The 6000-nt window shown below is 45.2% G+C and overlaps 19 non-coding genes across 19 annotated transcripts in view; all 19 read right to left on the bottom strand.

Moving 5' to 3' along the window:
* LOC118950966 overlaps positions 1 to 16 on the bottom strand; it is a 119-nt gene extending 103 nt beyond the window's left edge. Inside the window, exon 1 of the ribosomal RNA XR_005042893.1 lies at positions 1 to 16. This exon is cut by the window's left edge and continues 103 nt beyond it. This is a non-coding gene — a ribosomal RNA (5S ribosomal RNA).
* Positions 17 to 193: 177 nt separating this feature from the next.
* Positions 194 to 312, bottom strand: LOC118950965. Its single transcript, XR_005042892.1, has one exon. It is a non-coding gene; the product is annotated as a 5S ribosomal RNA (ribosomal RNA).
* A 177-nt stretch (positions 313 to 489) lies between these two features.
* LOC118950986 lies at positions 490 to 608 on the bottom strand. The gene has a single exon (XR_005042913.1). It is a non-coding gene; the product is annotated as a 5S ribosomal RNA (ribosomal RNA).
* Positions 609 to 785: 177 nt separating this feature from the next.
* Positions 786 to 904, bottom strand: LOC118950743. Its single transcript, XR_005042670.1, has one exon. It is a non-coding gene; the product is annotated as a 5S ribosomal RNA (ribosomal RNA).
* A 260-nt stretch (positions 905 to 1164) lies between these two features.
* Positions 1165 to 1283, bottom strand: LOC118950964. Its single transcript, XR_005042891.1, has one exon. It is a non-coding gene; the product is annotated as a 5S ribosomal RNA (ribosomal RNA).
* Positions 1284 to 1460: 177 nt separating this feature from the next.
* On the bottom strand, positions 1461 to 1579 carry LOC118950886. The gene has a single exon (XR_005042813.1). It is a non-coding gene; the product is annotated as a 5S ribosomal RNA (ribosomal RNA).
* Positions 1580 to 1839: 260 nt separating this feature from the next.
* On the bottom strand, positions 1840 to 1958 carry LOC118950700. Its single transcript, XR_005042627.1, has one exon. It is a non-coding gene; the product is annotated as a 5S ribosomal RNA (ribosomal RNA).
* A 177-nt stretch (positions 1959 to 2135) lies between these two features.
* Positions 2136 to 2254, bottom strand: LOC118950885. Its single transcript, XR_005042812.1, has one exon. It is a non-coding gene; the product is annotated as a 5S ribosomal RNA (ribosomal RNA).
* A 260-nt stretch (positions 2255 to 2514) lies between these two features.
* On the bottom strand, positions 2515 to 2633 carry LOC118950699. Its single transcript, XR_005042626.1, has one exon. It is a non-coding gene; the product is annotated as a 5S ribosomal RNA (ribosomal RNA).
* Positions 2634 to 2810: 177 nt separating this feature from the next.
* LOC118950742 lies at positions 2811 to 2929 on the bottom strand. The gene has a single exon (XR_005042669.1). It is a non-coding gene; the product is annotated as a 5S ribosomal RNA (ribosomal RNA).
* A 260-nt stretch (positions 2930 to 3189) lies between these two features.
* On the bottom strand, positions 3190 to 3308 carry LOC118950963. The gene has a single exon (XR_005042890.1). It is a non-coding gene; the product is annotated as a 5S ribosomal RNA (ribosomal RNA).
* Positions 3309 to 3485: 177 nt separating this feature from the next.
* LOC118950962 lies at positions 3486 to 3604 on the bottom strand. The gene has a single exon (XR_005042889.1). It is a non-coding gene; the product is annotated as a 5S ribosomal RNA (ribosomal RNA).
* A 177-nt stretch (positions 3605 to 3781) lies between these two features.
* LOC118950741 lies at positions 3782 to 3900 on the bottom strand. The gene has a single exon (XR_005042668.1). It is a non-coding gene; the product is annotated as a 5S ribosomal RNA (ribosomal RNA).
* A 260-nt stretch (positions 3901 to 4160) lies between these two features.
* LOC118950960 lies at positions 4161 to 4279 on the bottom strand. The gene has a single exon (XR_005042887.1). It is a non-coding gene; the product is annotated as a 5S ribosomal RNA (ribosomal RNA).
* Positions 4280 to 4456: 177 nt separating this feature from the next.
* LOC118950884 lies at positions 4457 to 4575 on the bottom strand. Its single transcript, XR_005042811.1, has one exon. It is a non-coding gene; the product is annotated as a 5S ribosomal RNA (ribosomal RNA).
* A 260-nt stretch (positions 4576 to 4835) lies between these two features.
* On the bottom strand, positions 4836 to 4954 carry LOC118950698. The gene has a single exon (XR_005042625.1). It is a non-coding gene; the product is annotated as a 5S ribosomal RNA (ribosomal RNA).
* A 177-nt stretch (positions 4955 to 5131) lies between these two features.
* LOC118950740 lies at positions 5132 to 5250 on the bottom strand. The gene has a single exon (XR_005042667.1). It is a non-coding gene; the product is annotated as a 5S ribosomal RNA (ribosomal RNA).
* A 260-nt stretch (positions 5251 to 5510) lies between these two features.
* LOC118950959 lies at positions 5511 to 5629 on the bottom strand. Its single transcript, XR_005042886.1, has one exon. It is a non-coding gene; the product is annotated as a 5S ribosomal RNA (ribosomal RNA).
* Positions 5630 to 5806: 177 nt separating this feature from the next.
* LOC118950882 lies at positions 5807 to 5925 on the bottom strand. Its single transcript, XR_005042809.1, has one exon. It is a non-coding gene; the product is annotated as a 5S ribosomal RNA (ribosomal RNA).
* Positions 5926 to 6000: the final 75 nt, after the last annotated feature.

Here is a 6000-nt window from a genome sequence, read left to right as displayed (position 1 = left end):
CGGTGTGGCCGCAAGCGAAAGGCAATCTCAAAAAGTGGATGAAATTGCATATACTGTAGCCATAATTTGTAGCACAGATTGTTGGATGAAATACAAACTAACCTTGCTTACTTATTTCAAAGCGAGGGCACATATTTCAGCCTTGTGGGAAAAAACGGACAAAGAGTTGAAATTCCACAAGGCAGTGACAAAAAGCTTACAGCACCTGGTATTCCCAGGCGGTCTCCCATCCAAGTACTAACCAGGCCCGACCCTGCTTAGCTTCCAAGATCGGACGAGATCAGGCGTACTCAGGCCGGTGTGGCCGCAAGCGAAAGGCAATCTCAAAAAGTGGATGAAATTGCATATACTGTAGCCATAATTTGTAGCACAGATTGTTGGATGAAATACAAACTAACCTTGCTTACTTATTTCAAAGCGAGGGCACATATTTCAGCCTTGTGGGAAAAAACGGACAAAGAGTTGAAATTCCACAAGGCAGTGACAAAAAGCTTACAGCACCTGGTATTCCCAGGCGGTCTCCCATCCAAGTACTAACCAGGCCCGACCCTGCTTAGCTTCCAAGATCGGACGAGATCAGGAGTACTCAGGCCGGTGTGGCCGCAAGCGAAAGGCAATCTCAAAAAGTGGATGAAATTGCATATACTGTAGCCATAATTTGTAGCACAGATTGTTGGATGAAATACAAACTAACCTTGCTTACTTATTTCAAAGCGAGGGCACATATTTCAGCCTTGTGGGAAAAAACGGACAAAGAGTTGAAATTCCACAAGGCAGTGACAAAAAGCTTACAGCACCTGGTATTCCCAGGCGGTCTCCCATTCAAGTACTAACCAGGCCCGACCCTGCTTAGCTTCCGAGATCGGACGAGATCAGGCGTACTCAGGCCGGTGTGGCCGTAAGCGAGAAACTATCTCTTGGTGCACTATGTAAAGTCAAAGTGAGCCTGATTAACAGCTGTTGCATTTCCACCATTTAGATAAGCATCTTTGTGTCACTCAAAAAGTGGAAGAAATTGCATATACTGTAGCCATAATTTGTAGCACAGATTGTTGGATGAAATACAAACTAACCTTGCTTACTTATTTCAAAGCGAGGGCACATATTTCAGCCTTGTGGGAAAAAACGGACAAAGAGTTGAAATTCCACAAGGCAGTGACAAAAAGCTTACAGCACCTGGTATTCCCAGGCGGTCTCCCATCCAAGTACTAACCAGGCCCGACCCTGCTTAGCTTCCAAGATCGGACGAGATCAGGCGTACTCAGGCCGGTGTGGCCGCAAGCGAAAGGCAATCTCAAAAAGTGGATGAAATTGCATATACTGTAGCCATAATTTGTAGCACAGATTGTTGGATGAAATACAAACTAACCTTGCTTACTTATTTCAAAGCGAGGGCACATATTTCAGCCTTGTGGGAAAAAACGGACAAAGAGTTGAAATTCCACAAGGCAGTGACAAAAAGCTTACAGCACCTGGTATTCCCAGGCGGTCTCCCATTCAAGTACTAACCAGGCCCGACCCTGCTTAGCTTCCGAGATCGGACGAGATCAGGCGTACTCAGGCCGGTGTGGCCGTAAACGAGAAACTATCTCTTGGTGCACTATGTAAAGTCAAAGTGAGCCTGATTAACAGCTGTTGCATTTCCACCATTTAGATAAGCATCTTTGTGTCACTCAAAAAGTGGAAGAAATTGCATATACTGTAGCCATAATTTGTAGCACAGATTGTTGGATGAAATACAAACTAACCTTGCTTACTTATTTCAAAGCGAGGGCACATATTTAAGCCTTGTGGGAAAAAACGGACAAAGAGTTGAAATTCCACTGGGCAGTGACAAAAAGCTTACAGCACCTGGTATTCCCAGGCGGTCTCCCATCCAAGTACTAACCAGGCCCGACCCTGCTTAGCTTCCGAGATCGGACGAGATCAGGCGTACTCAGGCCGGTGTGGCCGTAAGCGAAAGGCAATCTCAAAAAATGGATGAAATTGCATATACTGTAGCCATAATTTGTAGCACAGATTGTTGGATGAAATACAAACTAACCTTGCTTACTTATTTCAAAGCGAGGGCACATATTTCAGCCTTGTGGGAAAAAACGGACAAAGAGTTGAAATTCCACAAGGCAGTGACAAAAAGCTTACAGCACCTGGTATTCCCAGGCGGTCTCCCATTCAAGTACTAACCAGGCCCGACCCTGCTTAGCTTCCGAGATCGGACGAGATCAGGCGTACTCAGGCCGGTGTGGCCGTAAACGAGAAACTATCTCTTGGTGCACTATGTAAAGTCAAAGTGAGCCTGATTAACAGCTGTTGCATTTCCACCATTTAGATAAGCATCTTTGTGTCACTCAAAAAGTGGAAGAAATTGCATATACTGTAGCCATAATTTGTAGCACAGATTGTTGGATGAAATACAAACTAACCTTGCTTACTTATTTCAAAGCGAGGGCACATATTTAAGCCTTGTGGGAAAAAACGGACAAAGAGTTGAAATTCCACTGGGCAGTGACAAAAAGCTTACAGCACCTGGTATTCCCAGGCGGTCTCCCATCCAAGTACTAACCAGGCCCGACCCTGCTTAGCTTCCGAGATCGGACGAGATCAGGCGTACTCAGGCCGGTGTGGCCGTAAGCGAAAGGCAATCTCAAAAAATGGATGAAATTGCATATACTGTAGCCATAATTTGTAGCACAGATTGTTGGATGAAATACAAACTAACCTTGCTTACTTATTTCAAAGCGAGGGCACATATTTCAGCCTTGTGGGAAAAAACGGACAAAGAGTTGAAATTCCACAAGGCAGTGACAAAAAGCTTACAGCACCTGGTATTCCCAGGCGGTCTCCCATTCAAGTACTAACCAGGCCCGACCCTGCTTAGCTTCCGAGATCGGACGAGATCAGGCGTACTCAGGCCGGTGTGGCCGTAAGCGAGAAACTATCTCTTGGTGCACTATGTAAAGTCAAAGTGAGCCTGATTAACAGCTGTTGCATTTCCACCATTTAGATAAGCATCTTTGTGTCACTCAAAAAGTGGAAGAAATTGCATATACTGTAGCCATAATTTGTAGCACAGATTGTTGGATGAAATACAAACTAACCTTGCTTACTTATTTCAAAGCGAGGGCACATATTTCAGCCTTGTGGGAAAAAACGGACAAAGAGTTGAAATTCCACAAGGCAGTGACAAAAAGCTTACAGCACCTGGTATTCCCAGGCGGTCTCCCATCCAAGTACTAACCAGGCCCGACCCTGCTTAGCTTCCAAGATCGGACGAGATCAGGCGTACTCAGGCCGGTGTGGCCGCAAGCGAAAGGCAATCTCAAAAAGTGGATGAAATTGCATATACTGTAGCCATAATTTGTAGCACAGATTGTTGGATGAAATACAAACTAACCTTGCTTACTTATTTCAAAGCGAGGGCACATATTTCAGCCTTGTGGGAAAAAACGGACAAAGAGTTGAAATTCCACAAGGCAGTGACAAAAAGCTTACAGCACCTGGTATTCCCAGGCGGTCTCCCATCCAAGTACTAACCAGGCCCGACCCTGCTTAGCTTCCAAGATCGGACGAGATCAGGCGTACTCAGGCCGGTGTGGCCGCAAGCGAAAGGCAATCTCAAAAAGTGGATGAAATTGCATATACTGTAGCCATAATTTGTAGCACAGATTGTTGGATGAAATACAAACTAACCTTGCTTACTTATTTCAAAGCGAGGGCACATATTTCAGCCTTGTGGGAAAAAACGGACAAAGAGTTGAAATTCCACAAGGCAGTGACAAAAAGCTTACAGCACCTGGTATTCCCAGGCGGTCTCCCATTCAAGTACTAACCAGGCCCGACCCTGCTTAGCTTCCGAGATCGGACGAGATCAGGCGTACTCAGGCCGGTGTGGCCGTAAGCGAGAAACTATCTCTTGGTGCACTATGTAAAGTCAAAGTGAGCCTGATTAACAGCTGTTGCATTTCCACCATTTAGATAAGCATCTTTGTGTCACTCAAAAAGTGGAAGAAATTGCATATACTGTAGCCATAATTTGTAGCACAGATTGTTGGATGAAATACAAACTAACCTTGCTTACTTATTTCAAAGCGAGGGCACATATTTCAGCCTTGTGGGAAAAAACGGACAAAGAGTTGAAATTCCACAAGGCAGTGACAAAAAGCTTACAGCACCTGGTATTCCCAGGCGGTCTCCCATCCAAGTACTAACCAGGCCCGACCCTGCTTAGCTTCCAAGATCGGACGAGATCAGGCGTACTCAGGCCGGTGTGGCCGCAAGCGAAAGGCAATCTCAAAAAGTGGATGAAATTGCATATACTGTAGCCATAATTTGTAGCACAGATTGTTGGATGAAATACAAACTAACCTTGCTTACTTATTTCAAAGCGAGGGCACATATTTCAGCCTTGTGGGAAAAAACGGACAAAGAGTTGAAATTCCACAAGGCAGTGACAAAAAGCTTACAGCACCTGGTATTCCCAGGCGGTCTCCCATTCAAGTACTAACCAGGCCCGACCCTGCTTAGCTTCCGAGATCGGACGAGATCAGGCGTACTCAGGCCGGTGTGGCCGTAAACGAGAAACTATCTCTTGGTGCACTATGTAAAGTCAAAGTGAGCCTGATTAACAGCTGTTGCATTTCCACCATTTAGATAAGCATCTTTGTGTCACTCAAAAAGTGGAAGAAATTGCATATACTGTAGCCATAATTTGTAGCACAGATTGTTGGATGAAATACAAACTAACCTTGCTTACTTATTTCAAAGCGAGGGCACATATTTAAGCCTTGTGGGAAAAAACGGACAAAGAGTTGAAATTCCACTGGGCAGTGACAAAAAGCTTACAGCACCTGGTATTCCCAGGCGGTCTCCCATCCAAGTACTAACCAGGCCCGACCCTGCTTAGCTTCCGAGATCGGACGAGATCAGGCGTACTCAGGCCGGTGTGGCCGTAAGCGAAAGGCAATCTCAAAAAATGGATGAAATTGCATATACTGTAGCCATAATTTGTAGCACAGATTGTTGGATGAAATACAAACTAACCTTGCTTACTTATTTCAAAGCGAGGGCACATATTTCAGCCTTGTGGGAAAAAACGGACAAAGAGTTGAAATTCCACAAGGCAGTGACAAAAAGCTTACAGCACCTGGTATTCCCAGGCGGTCTCCCATTCAAGTACTAACCAGGCCCGACCCTGCTTAGCTTCCGAGATCGGACGAGATCAGGCGTACTCAGGCCGGTGTGGCCGTAAGCGAGAAACTATCTCTTGGTGCACTATGTAAAGTCAAAGTGAGCCTGATTAACAGCTGTTGCATTTCCACCATTTAGATAAGCATCTTTGTGTCACTCAAAAAGTGGAAGAAATTGCATATACTGTAGCCATAATTTGTAGCACAGATTGTTGGATGAAATACAAACTAACCTTGCTTACTTATTTCAAAGCGATGGCACATATTTCAGCCTTGTGGGAAAAAACGGACAAAGAGTTGAAATTCCACAAGGCAGTGACAAAAAGCTTACAGCACCTGGTATTCCCAGGCGGTCTCCCATCCAAGTACTAACCAGGCCCGACCCTGCTTAGCTTCCAAGATCGGACGAGATCAGGCGTACTCAGGCCGGTGTGGCCGCAAGCGAAAGGCAATCTCAAAAAGTGGATGAAATTGCATATACTGTAGCCATAATTTGTAGCACAGATTGTTGGATGAAATACAAACTAACCTTGCTTACTTATTTCAAAGCGAGGGCACATATTTCAGCCTTGTGGGAAAAAACGGACAAAGAGTTGAAATTCCACAAGGCAGTGACAAAAAGCTTACAGCACCTGGTATTCCCAGGCGGTCTCCCATTCAAGTACTAACCAGGCCCGACCCTGCTTAGCTTCCGAGATCGGACGAGATCAGGCGTACTCAGGCCGGTGTGGCCGTAAACGAGAAACTATCTCTTGGTGCACTATGTAAAGTCAAAGTGAGCCTGATTAACAGCTGTTGCATTTCCACCATTTAG

Source organism: Oncorhynchus mykiss, unplaced genomic scaffold (genome assembly GCF_013265735.2).
Source record: "Oncorhynchus mykiss isolate Arlee unplaced genomic scaffold, USDA_OmykA_1.1 un_scaffold_318, whole genome shotgun sequence".
Classification (NCBI taxonomy): domain Eukaryota; kingdom Metazoa; phylum Chordata; class Actinopteri; order Salmoniformes; family Salmonidae; genus Oncorhynchus; species Oncorhynchus mykiss.
This window is presented reverse-complemented; position numbering and strand designations above follow the sequence as displayed.